General features: G+C 39.4%; 1 protein-coding gene across 1 annotated transcript in view; it reads right to left on the reverse strand.

Moving 5' to 3' along the window:
• Positions 1-13,545, reverse strand: part of CNTNAP2 (contactin associated protein 2) — a 7,772,136-nt gene that overhangs the window by 2,473,243 nt on the left and 5,285,348 nt on the right. The window lies entirely within an intron of this gene.

Below are 13,545 nucleotides of genomic sequence, written 5' to 3' on the forward strand. Positions count from 1 at the left end.
TTTAGGGATGAAGAGGCATGATGTATATACACATAACAGCAATAAAATGAAATTTCTAACTGTGACCATTTGCTCTTTCCCTCTAACTTGAACAGTTCTCAGAATGTAACTATCTTTTTGGAAGGAATTACTCCTAGGTATAATTTATTTCTTCACAGAAAAGAAGGAACAAGGTTAAGACCAAATTTCTTTCTATACTGCTGATTTTTGTTCAGGTCATTACAGGATCAAAAGATTGAATGAAGAGCTCTTAAATGCAATTGATAGCAACTTGAGCCCTATAGATTCAGGGAGCCTAGCAATTCAAGCATGTGGATTAATTACTTTGTCTACGGTTATTACAATGTCATCTTGGCCAGTCAGTCCCTGTTGAAAGGATGGAGGAAAAAGCTTAGAGTAAGTCAAACTGTGACAAAGACAAGAAAGAAGGGATTTGAATGGTGTGGGGATGCCATTATGGGATGGAAACCAAAGAAGCACTGGAGATGGTGAGGGAGACCAGTAGATGGCAAGGAGTCATACAGTCTTTTATCCAGGTCTCTATTTCACTTTAGTCTGGCCATACTTAAACCATTGATGCAAATGAATATCACTAGATTAACAGTCCTCCATTTGTTTGGCAGAAAGCCTGAGTTGAGGCTGTGGCTAATACATTAACCCTGGAAAATTTCAATTACCACACAATTGACTGGATCAAATAAATCCCATACTAACAAATATACAATGTGTCTCCTCGATGTTATAAACTCAGACTGGCTCAAACTACCTGTAGAAAATCCTAAGGGAAATAATATATTATACATTTACCCTACTAATGCACCGCTCTTTTCTTCAGCCTGGACATCATATTATGACTTAATAAACCTGACCATGACATAGTAGTGTTACTTATAAACCCAAAGTGCATAATGCCACCAATTTCAAACACCTTATGAAAGACAACTACAAGCATGGGTCTTACCAACATAAATTGAAATAAAATTTTCAAACTGCAGTGGTGGTGCTGTGGTATCATTGTCGCCTCACAGTAAAACATTGCCCTGTTTGATTCTCAGCTAGAGCATCTTCTGTGTGGAGACATGCGTGAATGGGCGTACCTTCATTGAAGGTTGTGCATCAGAGCTGGCAACTTGGCAAGTAAAAATTTACTGCCAATCATTAGCGGACCAGAGTTCCGCTGTGGCAACCCCAAACCAGGAAAAGCCGAAAGACACAACCACAACAACAACAACTAAAAATAACATTTTCCCAGATACACCGTTTTGCTCACCCAGTATCTCTGACAGCATAGTCTGCAAGGAATCTTTAAAGTCTGCCAACCTTTTACACTCCCATAAAATATGTTCGCAATTACCTCCTTCTTCCCCATGATACCTCCAACATTTGCTGTCTACTTGAGGAATTTTTTTCTGGATTCTATATGGGGTATAAAAATACCTATGTAAACATTTCCAAGCAAAAATCCTAAATCTTCAAGATTTTATTGCATATTTCGGAGACAAACATATATCCTCCCATTGTTTCTTTGTGAAGTGCTTATCCAATCTCTCTTCTCAATCCTGTCTAACCTCCTCTGATTGATTCTTATAGTTATCATGCAATATTTTATATGATGTACTAATTATTCCTTTTTTAACAGCAGCTTCTGTTCTAGATTCTAATAAAAACTTGTTAGAAAATACTAAAAATAACATTATTAAGACAGCGAGACACTACTACAAACAATACTATAAAATCCTTAATAAATGCATTCCAGCCATACTACTATAAGATTAAAATAGGTTCATAGGTGGTTACTAGTCTGTCAGCACGAGCCATTTTAATCCTAGCCAAGCTTTCCCCACATTTACTAAATTATTACTGATATGTGTAAATACCGCAAGGAATTTTGCATGTTATGATAGAGGCTTGTACACATCAAGTATTCACAGTTTGTCCTTAGTCCATTAGGGATATAGGTGCCAAACCAGGGGTATATTTACAATTTCTGTTCTGTTAGTCCAAGTTACATTTAAATATGGTTAGGAAATCTGTTCCGTAGAATGTGTAATCCTTGAGAAGTATACTTGACCCTCCAACATATCTTGTTTATGTCACAGTGCTTTGAATGAGTGTTTCTGATGATATCTGTTTTATGGATATGCAACAAATCCATCATTGTGGGATCAGTGGATGCCTTGTAGACTAGGTGTAGATTTCCAAGGAATTTTATGAGTTATGATATAGGCTTATACATATCAAGTTTTCATAGTTTGTCCCTAGTCCATTACAGACATAGGTGCCAAACCAGGGGTAAATTTGCAATTTCCTATCTGTTGCTATGCAACAAATACATCAGTGTGGGATCAGTTGATGCCTCTTAGGCAAGGCATAGATCATCATGCAGCTGTCTGTCGGAGACTGAGTACAGAGATAGGGTTTTCAGACAGTCTACATAGGACTTGGTGTTTACTTACTATATTCTTTTTGTAAGAAACCTCTGTGGTCTCTCAAGTTGTTTCATGTGTCTTGTCAAGTAAAGCTGAAGGGTGCATTGTACTCAATGCTTCATCAGATGAGAGTTAAATACAGTGGAACAATGACTTCCTTGGACCTGGATGTCATGCCCTTTTTATCATGGTCAAAGGTCAGGTTACTATCAGCATGTGTTTCCAGATATCTGACTACTGGGTCTGCTTTTAGGGGTGTATTATCAATGTGGTAATTTCTAGCTATGGCTGTCTTACCAAAGAGCATCATTATGCATGCTCCATCTCACTGCTTTGGACAGTGAAAGAGTATGATGTCGCAGTCTGAGCCCTCTCATAAAACAGGTGCCTTAACTAGAAAGTGTTGAGAAGGGTAATTAAAGAGGGTGCTGATAGGCTTGGACTTCTGAGTGACTCATAGCCTAAAAGAGTTGTCTCTTTTCTTAACTTTGTATCACATACACCGTTGTGATCTACAATTTACAATCCAGGACATGATAGATTTCCTATATAAGACCATGTAACTGGAATAAGGAGATTGGCAGGGATAACAGATATGTAATTATGCTCAAAGTTTCCATTGATAGCAGTACAAATGCAGCAAGTTCAAGATCCAACATCTCCCACTCCTTCTAAGGCAGTGTCAGCCCATTTCCAACTTAAAAAAGAATTAGCCAATCACACAGATATACTTAAGCTCCAACCAATGAGTGTATCAAGCTTCTTGACGGTTGCTAGCCCATAACGTTGTAACTAAGCTATGAAGCTATTCAGGTCTTGTTACACATACATTCAGAAACTCAGCAGCATGACATCATTAAGGAATATAAGCAGTTCTTCCAGAAAAAAGACAACATTTCTGGTAGTTATATAAGTGTAAGACAGATTTTTATAGTTTTTCTTTTGTTTACTGGGAAAGTCTAACTGACAATGATCCCATTTTCACCAAGGCCTGTGGAGAAGAGTTCCAGAACATATATAGAAATGATAATAATATAGTGTTACAAACAAGTTGATTCTTATCTAAGGGGATTTACTCTGGTCAGTAGTAAGAGGAAAATAGAGTGAAAGATTATCATAAATGCAAGTAAATTCTGATACTTAGTTGAACATATTATCTTTTTTGGCATAATGGTTTAGGTCTTCACTTTATAGACACAAGTTACATAGTTTGATTCTAACCTGTTGTTACTAGCTAGGCTTAAAATGGCCCTTCAGGGCTATTAGAGTATGATTCACCTATGAGCATATCTCTGTATTTTTTTTATATTTAAGTTTGATGAGCGGGAAAGTCCACTGGGCCAAGAAGAGCCCATTTTCAGTGGAGGCCCGGGGAGAAAAACTCCACAATAATTGCAAGTTACATTTATCATAGTTCATACAGGTAATTAAACATTTACAGATAAGCTCCAAGATATTTGCAATTGGCTTCTCACAATGTTACAAAAATGAAAAGACAATTCAATAAAGAAATTTCAACATTTACATAAAGTGAATATATTTGTTATAAACTCAATTGTAGGTTTAACATTTCAAAATATATAGCTACTAGCCATTAGTAGGTTAAGAAAATATTATGCATGGAGAGGGTAATAATATAATTGAGATTGGAGAGTATAGCACAATAGATATTAGAGAGAAAATTAGTTTTTGGTAGGGGAAGGATTGCTTTGGGTGGGATGAAATAATAGTAGAGATAGTTGGATGGGTCAGTGCAAGGTGGAATGGGGGGGGGGGTTAAGTTGGAGAGTGGCAAGGGCATTCCCATTTGGAAGAATGATGAGAGAGTAGCTAAGATTTGAAATTTGTATGATTGGGTAGGTTGTGTAGGCATGTGGGGAGAGAGTTCCACTGTTCAGCTAAGGAGTGAGATAGCAGTAGATGGCTAGGAGGTTGTGTAGGTTTTTGGACCTGAAGGAGAATTTGTTTTTTGGATCTGAGTGAACGGTTGGGAATGTAAGGTTTTAAGAAAGTAGTGAGAGCTGGGAAGTTGGAAGGTTTAAAGATGAGCTTGTGGGCAATGGTGAGTTGTAGGTAACTGAGGTAGTTGGGTAGTTCAAGCCAGTTGAGGATGAGGAGGGAGTGGCAGTGATGGGATGAGTTTTTTGAATTGGTTGCAAATTTGGAGATCTTGTGGTAGCAGGATTCAAGTTTGAAACAAAGGCCAAGATGGAGACTGGTGAAATGAGGGGCACCATTCATAAGGGAGGGGAATAGGAAGGTGGATGCAAGAGTTTGATGGGTAGAGGGGCTTAGGAAGTGGTTGTGCCTGTACAGGAGACCTAACCTTTGGTGGGTTTTCTTGACTGCGGAGTGGATGTCAAATTTTATTTCTTCATCAATAATGATGCCAAGAAGATTGGTGTTGGGAACGATTTCAAGGAGGGTGCTGTTTTGGCTCTGTATGGTGAATGTGGATTTGTCAATGGAGTTTTTGGTAGTGGAAAAAAACATTAGTTTGATTTTATTTGCATTTAGTGCCAGATGGTTAGACTGCACCCAGGTTTCTGTTTTTGAAAAGGCTAGTTGGGGTTTTGCTAGGAGCTTGGACAGGCAGAAGGCTGAGCAGATGATTGTTGAGTCATCTGCATATTGGATGACAGATGAGTCTGGGATGGATTGGTGAAAGTTTTTTATGAATAGGTTGAAGAGAAGAGGGCCAAGAACAGAACCTTGTGGGACACCTGTGGGTGTGGGAAGGAAGGGGGGGGGGTTGAAGTTTTCCATTGGACAGCTTGTTGGTGGTTGGACAGGTAGCTGGAAAATCAGGTGATGGTGGTGGGAGAGAGGTGTAACGTGGAGAGTTGGGATATAAGTAGGGTATGTGAGATGGTGTCAAAGGCCATTGACAGATCTAGGAATAGTGTGGATAAGAACTTGCCTGAGTCACGTTTGAGGTTTATGGTTTCAAGAAAGGAAAGAAGGGCAGTCATGGTGCTGTGGCCAGGGCGGAAACTGTGTTGGGTAGGGGAGAGAAGACTGTTTAGTATTAGGTGTGCCATGAGTTGTACTTGTATTGTTTTCTCTAGTATTTTAGAAAGTGGGGAAAGGATGGCAATAGGCCTGGAGTTGGTGGTATCAGTATTTTTGCCACCTTTGTGGAGGGGAATAATGTAAGCATGGTGCCAGATAGAAGGGACGTATGATTCTTGTATGGATCTATTTATAAGAATAGAGATGAGATAGGCAATGCTGTCTGCAGATTGTTTGAGGAAGGTGGGTGGAATGTTGTCGAGTGCATTGTGACAGGGTTTGAGTTTGAGGAGAAGTCTTTTTATAGTACTTGTAGGGATGGGCTTGAGGCAGGAGGATGTGGAGGAAGGTTGATGATTGGGGTGGTGGTTGGGGCAGGAGGGAGTGGTGGTGTTGGAGGAGGGGGTGGGAAGGAGGCTGATAGTTTAGCTATGCAGTCTATGAAGAATAAGTTGAACTGGCTGGCTGTTTCAAGGTTGGAGAAGTTGGAGTCTGGGCAAGGGTTTTCTTTGTTGCTGGGATGCAGCATGGATGAGATGGAGTCCCAGAATTTTTTGGGATTTGTTGAGTGCAAGGACTGGAGTTTGGAGTAGTGGACTTTGTGGTCTTTAATTATTAGTTTTTTGCTGAGTGTTGTAGATGCTTATACTCTAGGAGGGTGTTAGAGGTTTTTTTTTATATTGTTTCCATTTTTTTGTCCCTTTGGTGCAAGGCTAGTTTAGTATCTTTTGATAGCCATAGGCAGGGATTGGTTTTGATGCATTTGGTTCGAGGGGGGCCTTGCTCATTGAGAAGGGTTAGGAATGAGTGGTTAAGGTAGGAAATGGCATCATCTAGAGGAAGGGTTTTTAGAGGGGATCAGTCAGTATGCTTTAAGCATTTGGAGAAAGAGTGTTGAAAGAGGAGAGGTTGCGGGTTTGGATGTAGTCGTGTTGTTTATGCAGTGGAGATGGGAGACAGTTGGCAAAGGCTGGTAGGTGATCACTGAGAAGATCACGTAATGTTCCTGCTTTGGTGATAAGGTTTGGGTGAGTTGTTAGGATTCAGTCAATGATGGTACTAGAGGTACCATCTTTATTTTGTCTGGATGGAGATTGTATTAGTTGGGAGAAGTTGTACAGGTTGATTGTATGGGACAGGCCTTCAGAGTTAATAGTATTCCAGTTGATGTTGGTATCACTGAGTATATAGATTTCATTTTTTTATATTGGAGGAGAACCAGGACAGGATGTTTTCAGGAGTTTTAATATTATCACCCGGTGGAATATAGAGTGCAGTGATACATATGGACTTGTGGTTGTTTATTTTTAGTAAACCTATTATAATTTCAGTGATGGCAAAGTTTGGTATTTTATTGGAGTAGGGAGTTATGGTATGGGAGGTGGGGTAGATTATTGCTACTTCACCTCCTTTTTTGTGGGCTCTATCGTTGCAAATGATTTGGAAACCTGGTGGTAGGATTTCACTATCTTTTATATAGGTTTTCAGCCAGGTTTCAGAAATGGCAGTAATGTTGGGGTGGTTATGGCATAGCCAGGCATGGAGGTTAGGGAGTTTGTTTTTTAGGCTTTGTGCATTAAGTGTTGTAAGGCGATTGGAGTTTGAGTTTGTGGGTTGAGTGGAGGGTTTTGTGAGACTGATGTTAGGGAAGGGTCCAGGGTTGAGGTGAATGTCACTGGCTAGTGAGAGAGAGATGTGGTGAAGTAGAAGAGTGAGGCAGAGTGTTGGGCAAGTGTAGCTTTGGTTGTGTGAGAGTAGTGATTTTCTGGTACAACATTTAAGAGGGGAGTACAGAGGGGGTTGAGTTGGAAGCAGTTTTGGTTTGAAAAAATAGATTGGGTTAGAGGTAAAGAGTTAATGTGAGATGGATGAGTAGGATGGGAAGTGAGGTTGATGATAAGATGTAAGTGTGTGTGAGAGTTATGGCAAGGGTTGGGAAAAAGTGTGAGATAGATAAGATAAGAGAGAGAGATTAGTAGGGTAAATGGGGTTATAGGGAGATATGTTATGTAGAGCATTGTAGGAGGGGTGGATGTTTGGGGTGATGTAGATCTACAGGTGGGTGGTGATTGGCTTAGGTCTATTGTGATTGGAAAGGTGTGGGGTGGGGAGGAGTCAGGATATGTATAAAAGAACTGGTAGTGGGGGCGGGTGGAATTTGGGGGCAGGGTATGGGAGGGGATTGAGCCCGAAGGGCGAAAAGAACGGGTTACACCTTCCGGGAGGAGCAGCAGTCACCAAACAGAAAACAATAAGTGAGAAGTTTAGCAACTACAGGAATAGGGCAGCCTATTGGTTTGGTTTGAATGTTACCTTTCTGTTTGTTTTTATTATGTATGCACCAATGGGGAGCTGCAGTTCACTGAGACGTAGGAAAATAATGTAGTTATGCCAGGGGTTTTAGAAAGGGACATGCAGTAAATTATGACTCAATAGAGTACTAATTAAAAAAGAATGGAATATGGTGTAAGTGCCTTTCTACATCATGTTTTTTGATTCAATATGCAAGTACAATCATAAGTACAAATGGTACTTACAGTTGTGCATTGTGCACACTACTGAGGGATGCCCATGAGACAGACAGAAACAGAGTGTAGTCAGATAGAGGTTTTTAGTATTTAAAGATGGTGCCGCAGCTTAGGAGAGGAATAAGTAAACTCTTAAGAGGAAGAGGGAGGGAATAGACAGGATTTACAGAGCTGGGAAGCTTACAATAAGATTATGTTAGGAGATTGAGAGGAGGGGGGGGGGGCTAAGAGCCAGGGCTTGGAGGAAGCTGTAAAAAACAGGTTTAACAGGGCTAGGAAACTTACACTAGAATTATGTTAGGAGAACAAGAAAAGTGTGTGTGTGTGTGGGGGGGTGGCTGTGGACCAGGACTTGGAGAAAGCTGTGAGAAGAGAAAAACAATCAGCCAGCTAACACAGGTCAGTACCTAAAGGTGTCTGTTTATCTGTGTGAATTCAAAAGCAGATTTAGTAGAGCATCAGGGAAGTAGAATATAAAATAAATGTAACGCTTTGGGAAACTGTATAAATTTGTTATAATAAACGTGAGAATAAAATATAAGAATATAAAAGAAATGTGATATACAACATAAATAAAATATAAGAATATAAAATAAATGCAAAGCTTTGGAAAAATGTATATATTTGTTACAGTAAATGTGAGGAAAGGGGGGCTCATTAGTGTGCACAGCAGAAGAATCAGTAGGAGTATCACAGAGAGAAGATTATAATATACCTACACTGCTCACAGTCTGTTGATAAAAGTAGAACTTGCAGTGGCTTTTACTAGTTTGTATGGGGGTTCCGGTCTCCGTGTTCTTGTATGCAGGCAGTTGCTTTGGGTTTTTTGTTGTTGTTGTTGTTGTTCCTTTGAATGTGTTTAGGGGAACTGCTCATAGTCTGTTGATAAAAGTAGAACTTGCAGTGGCTTTTACTGGTTTGTACAGGATTCCGCTCTCAGTGTTCTTGTATGCAGGCAGTTGCTTCAGGTTTATTTATTTTTTTGTTGTTGGAACTTTGAATGTGTTTAAGGGAACTGCTCACAGTCTGCTGATAAAAGTAGAACTTGCAGTGGCTTTTACTGGTTTGTACGGGGTTCTGCTCTCCGTGTTCTTGTATGCAGGCATGTAACAATTAACATGGGACTATATGACAAGGAGGTGACTATAGCTAGAGTTAAGATAATACATGCATAATTATCAAAAAAATGTGCAAACACCATCTATAGTGTGGAATAGTGGGAAATGAAGGGGAATCAGCAGTTATATGAAACGGAGTCATGGGATAATGTAGCTAGCATAAGGAATGTATATGACACAGTAAGGAGTATCATCCTGTCAGGAAGTGAGATGCACAGAGACATGAATTAATTAGGTGGAGTATGAGACTGTTTTTGAATATGGAGATATTGATAGTTTGTTTTCTGATTGCTGGAAAATTATTCCACAATTTGGATGTCTTTACAGCAAATAATGTCCACAAGGGTTATATGCTTTTTGTAAGTCTGTCAGCATAATTTCTCAGATCTGAGGCTAGATTGTTAGCTGTGATTGTTTTAGTCAGTTGGTAGGGTTGCATATGGCTGTTTTTTAATTGTTTTTTAAGTTATGAGATTTGGAAGCCCTACCCAATTTAGTTGTATGAAGGGTATGCAGTGATGAGTCTTATTGGGTTACTAGGATCAGATTTGACACTTTTGCCATAGTATGCTTCTAATTTAAATAGTTGAGCAATTTGCAAGTTTGTAAATATAAAAGGAGCATACAGTTAGTTAATCAGTAAGAAGGTAGTTGCAGTGGCAATGTGGTTATTGTCTATTAAAAAAAGTTTATTTTTATAATGTAAGGATTTTATGAATGACAGTGCTGATGTGCTAGATGAATTTTAATGTATTATTTATTAGGATGCAAAAGAGTTTGGTGAAGGTAACTAGTCTGATGTTTGTGTTGTCTCAAAAGACTGCTGACAAACACGTTGGCTCAATGAAATGCTGACTGGGTGAAAATTCTACTCTTTTGCAGAGGTTTAGTTGTAATTGTGATTATTTTATACAGTATCTATTGATGCCAAAGATTCTTGAGGGGCGGACTGAACCAAGGAAGGGTTTGGGGCATACCCAACTAGCATGGTGTCATCTGCACACTGACAAATGGTGGCATACTTTGTGGCATCAACAGACCTAGCAATGAGCCTTGGGGAACTTTTGTTAGATTTTTCCAAATAATGAAATATACCAAAAACTTACTAAATTGAATTATGACAGACTAAAATTCTAATAAAGAAATATGCTTCGTAATTGGTTTGTGTATTTAGAAGATAATTAATTCATGGCAAAGTAACTCAAGGCTAGTGAGACACAAATGTACTTCTTTCTCGTGAAGTCAAGACAGATGAAAATGTCCACAAGCCTTTGGGTTTAATCCTATTGGTAGAAGAACTCATGAGTGAACTTACGGGGGAAGTAAGAATGTGAGAATGGCCAAATTACTGGCTCAGGGATGGATGCACTAATATGGTTTGCTTAGACTTTAGCATATCATTCAATGCAGTGGTCATAGACGATTTTTCTATCATTCGATGCAGTGGTCATAGGTTATTTTTCTAAGGACCTTAATGTCACACTGACAGTGTGTCCAATGAACCCAAAATAAAATTAACTGCTTTTTCATAAAAAGGGCAATACCATTCTTCCTCCATTTTAGGGATCTATATCCCATCTTCCCTTAATTTTATTATTCTAACTTCAAATTATCCCACAACTGAAGAAAGTGAACATTCCTTTCAGTTTTGTAAACAAAGATGTGATGTTATGTTTTTTGATGAGTCATTACTCAATAAAACATATGACTTTGTGAAGTAACTCTACAGGGAAGGTTAAAAAATGAATTAACCGAAAAAACAAAATGCTGCACTAAAACAGAGCATACTTTATTGATTAAATAGTTAAGTGCTTTTTGTTTTTCAGTTGTGTTTTGGGTGCAATGTAGAAAAATGGGAGGGTTTTGTGTTACTAAATGAATTAAATAGCTGAGATTTGGTCATAATGACATTATTCATTTTACAATGTTGGCTGTACAATAATTCATACTGAGCAATAAGTGAAAGAACCCCTTTAGAAGAAATTAGACATATTTCACAATTTATTTTGCAGAAAAGTAGGTTAATGTGACAGAGAGCCATTTCAGGGATGGCATTGGTCACTGAGTCAGTATCATCATATTTATAACACATTAACTTGAAGCAAGTTTATATGAATGCTGTTTGTCAAAGTGTTACATTTAGCAAATCAGATGTAATGTACTGCATACACATGGAAAGCAAAAGAACATGATTAGTACAGTGCTGTTCTGAGGGGCTATGCAGTGACATGACATGTAACTAGTTAGTACAGTGCTGTTCTGATGGGCTATGCCATGGCTATGACATGTAAATAAATAGTACAGTGCTGTTCTGAGGGGCTATGCAGTGACATGACATGTAACTAGTTAGTACAGTGCTGTTCTGAGGGGCTATGCAGTGACATGACATGTAACTAGTTAGTACAGTGCTGTTCTGAGGGGCTATGCAGTGACATGACATGTAACTAGTTAGTACAGTGCTGTTCTGAGGGGCTATGCCATGGCTATGACATGTAACTAAATAGTACAGTGCTGTTCTGAGGGGCTATGCCATGGCTATGACATGTAACTAAATAGTTAGTACATTGCTGTTCTGAGGGGCTATGCCATGGCTATGACATGTAACTAAATAGTTAGTACAGTGCTGTTCTGAGGGGCTATGTCATGGCTATTACATGTAACTAAATAGTTAGTACAGTGCTGTTCTGAGGGGCTATGCAGTGACATGACATGTAACTAAATAGTTAGTAGAGTGCGGTTCTGAGGGGCTATGCCATGGCTATGACATGTAACTAAATAGTTAGTACAGTGTTGTTCTGAGGGGCTATGCAGTGACATGACATGTAACTAAATAGTACAGTGCTGTTCTGAGAGGCTATGCCATGGCTATGACATGTAACTAAATAGTTAGTACAGTGCTGTTCTGAGGGGCTATGCAGTGACATGACATGTAACTAAATAGTACAGTGCTGTTCTGAGAGGCTATGTTATCGCTATGACATGTAACTAAATAGTTAGTACAGTGCTGTTCTGAGGGGCTATGCAGTGACATGACATGTAACTAAATAGTACAGTGCTGTTCTGAGAGGCTATGCCATGGCTATGACATGTAACTAAATAGTTAGTACAGTGCTGTTCTGAGGGGCTATGCAGTGACATGACATGTAACTAAATAGTACAGTGCTGTTCTGAGAGGCTATGCCATGGCCATGACATGTAACTAAATAGTACAGTGCTGTTCTGAGGGGCTATGCAGTGACATGACATGTAACTAAATAGTACAGTGCTGTTCTGAGAGGCTATGCCATGGCTATGACATGTAACTAAATAGTTAGTACAGTGCTGTTCTGAGGGGCTATTCAGTGACATGACATGTAACTAAATAGTACAGTGATGTTCTGAGAGGCTATGCCATGGCTATGACATGTAACTAAATAGTTAGTATAGTGCTGTTCTGAGAGGCTATGCCATGGCTATGACATGTAACTAAATAGTTAGTACAATGCTGTTCTGAGGGGCTATGCCATGGCTATGACATGTAACTAAATAGTTAGTACAGTGCTGTTCTGAGGGGCTATGCAGTGACATGACATGTAACTAAATAGTTAGTACAGTGCTGTTCTGAGGGGCTATGCCATGGCAATGACATGTAACTAAATAGTTAGTACAGTGCTGTTCTGAGGGACTATGTCATGGCTATGACATGTAACTAAATAGTTAGTACAGTGCTGTTCTGAAGGGCTATGCAGTGACATGACATGTAACTAAATAGTTAGTACAGTGCTGTTCTGAGGGGTTATGCCATGGCTATGACATGTAACTAAATAGTTAGTACAGTGCTGTTCTGAGGGGCTATGCCATGGCTATGACATGTAACTAAATAGTTAGTACAGTGCTGTTCTGAGGGGCTATGCAGTGACATGACATGTAACTAAATAGTTAGCACAGTGCTGTTCTGAGGGGCTATGCCATGGCTATTACATGTAACTAAATAGTTAGTACAGTCCTGTTCTGCGGGGCTATGCAGTGACATGACATGTAACTAAATAGTACAGTGCTGTTCTGAGGGGCTATGCAGTGACATGACATGTAACTAAGCAGTTAGTACAGTGCTGTTCTGCGGGGCTATGCAGTGACATGACATGTAACTAAATAGTTAGCACAGTGCTGTTCTGAGGGGCTATGCCATGGCTATTACATGTAACTAAATAGTTAGTACAGTCCTGTTCTGAGCGGCTATGCAGTGACATGACATGTAACTAAATAGTACAGTGCTGTTCTGAGGGGCTATGCAGTGACATGACATGTAACTAAATAGTTAGTACAGTGCTGTTCTGTGGGGCTATGCAGTGACATGCCATGTAACTAAATAGTTAATACAGTGCTGTTCTGAGGGGCTATGCCATGGCTATGACATGTAACTAAATAATTAATACAGTGCTGTTCTGAGGGGCTATGCCATGGCTATGACATGTAACT

Source organism: Protopterus annectens, chromosome 3.part0 (genome assembly GCF_019279795.1).
Source record: "Protopterus annectens isolate FY-2018-M chromosome 3.part0, PAN1.0, whole genome shotgun sequence".
Lineage (NCBI taxonomy): Eukaryota > Metazoa > Chordata > Ceratodontiformes > Protopteridae > Protopterus > Protopterus annectens.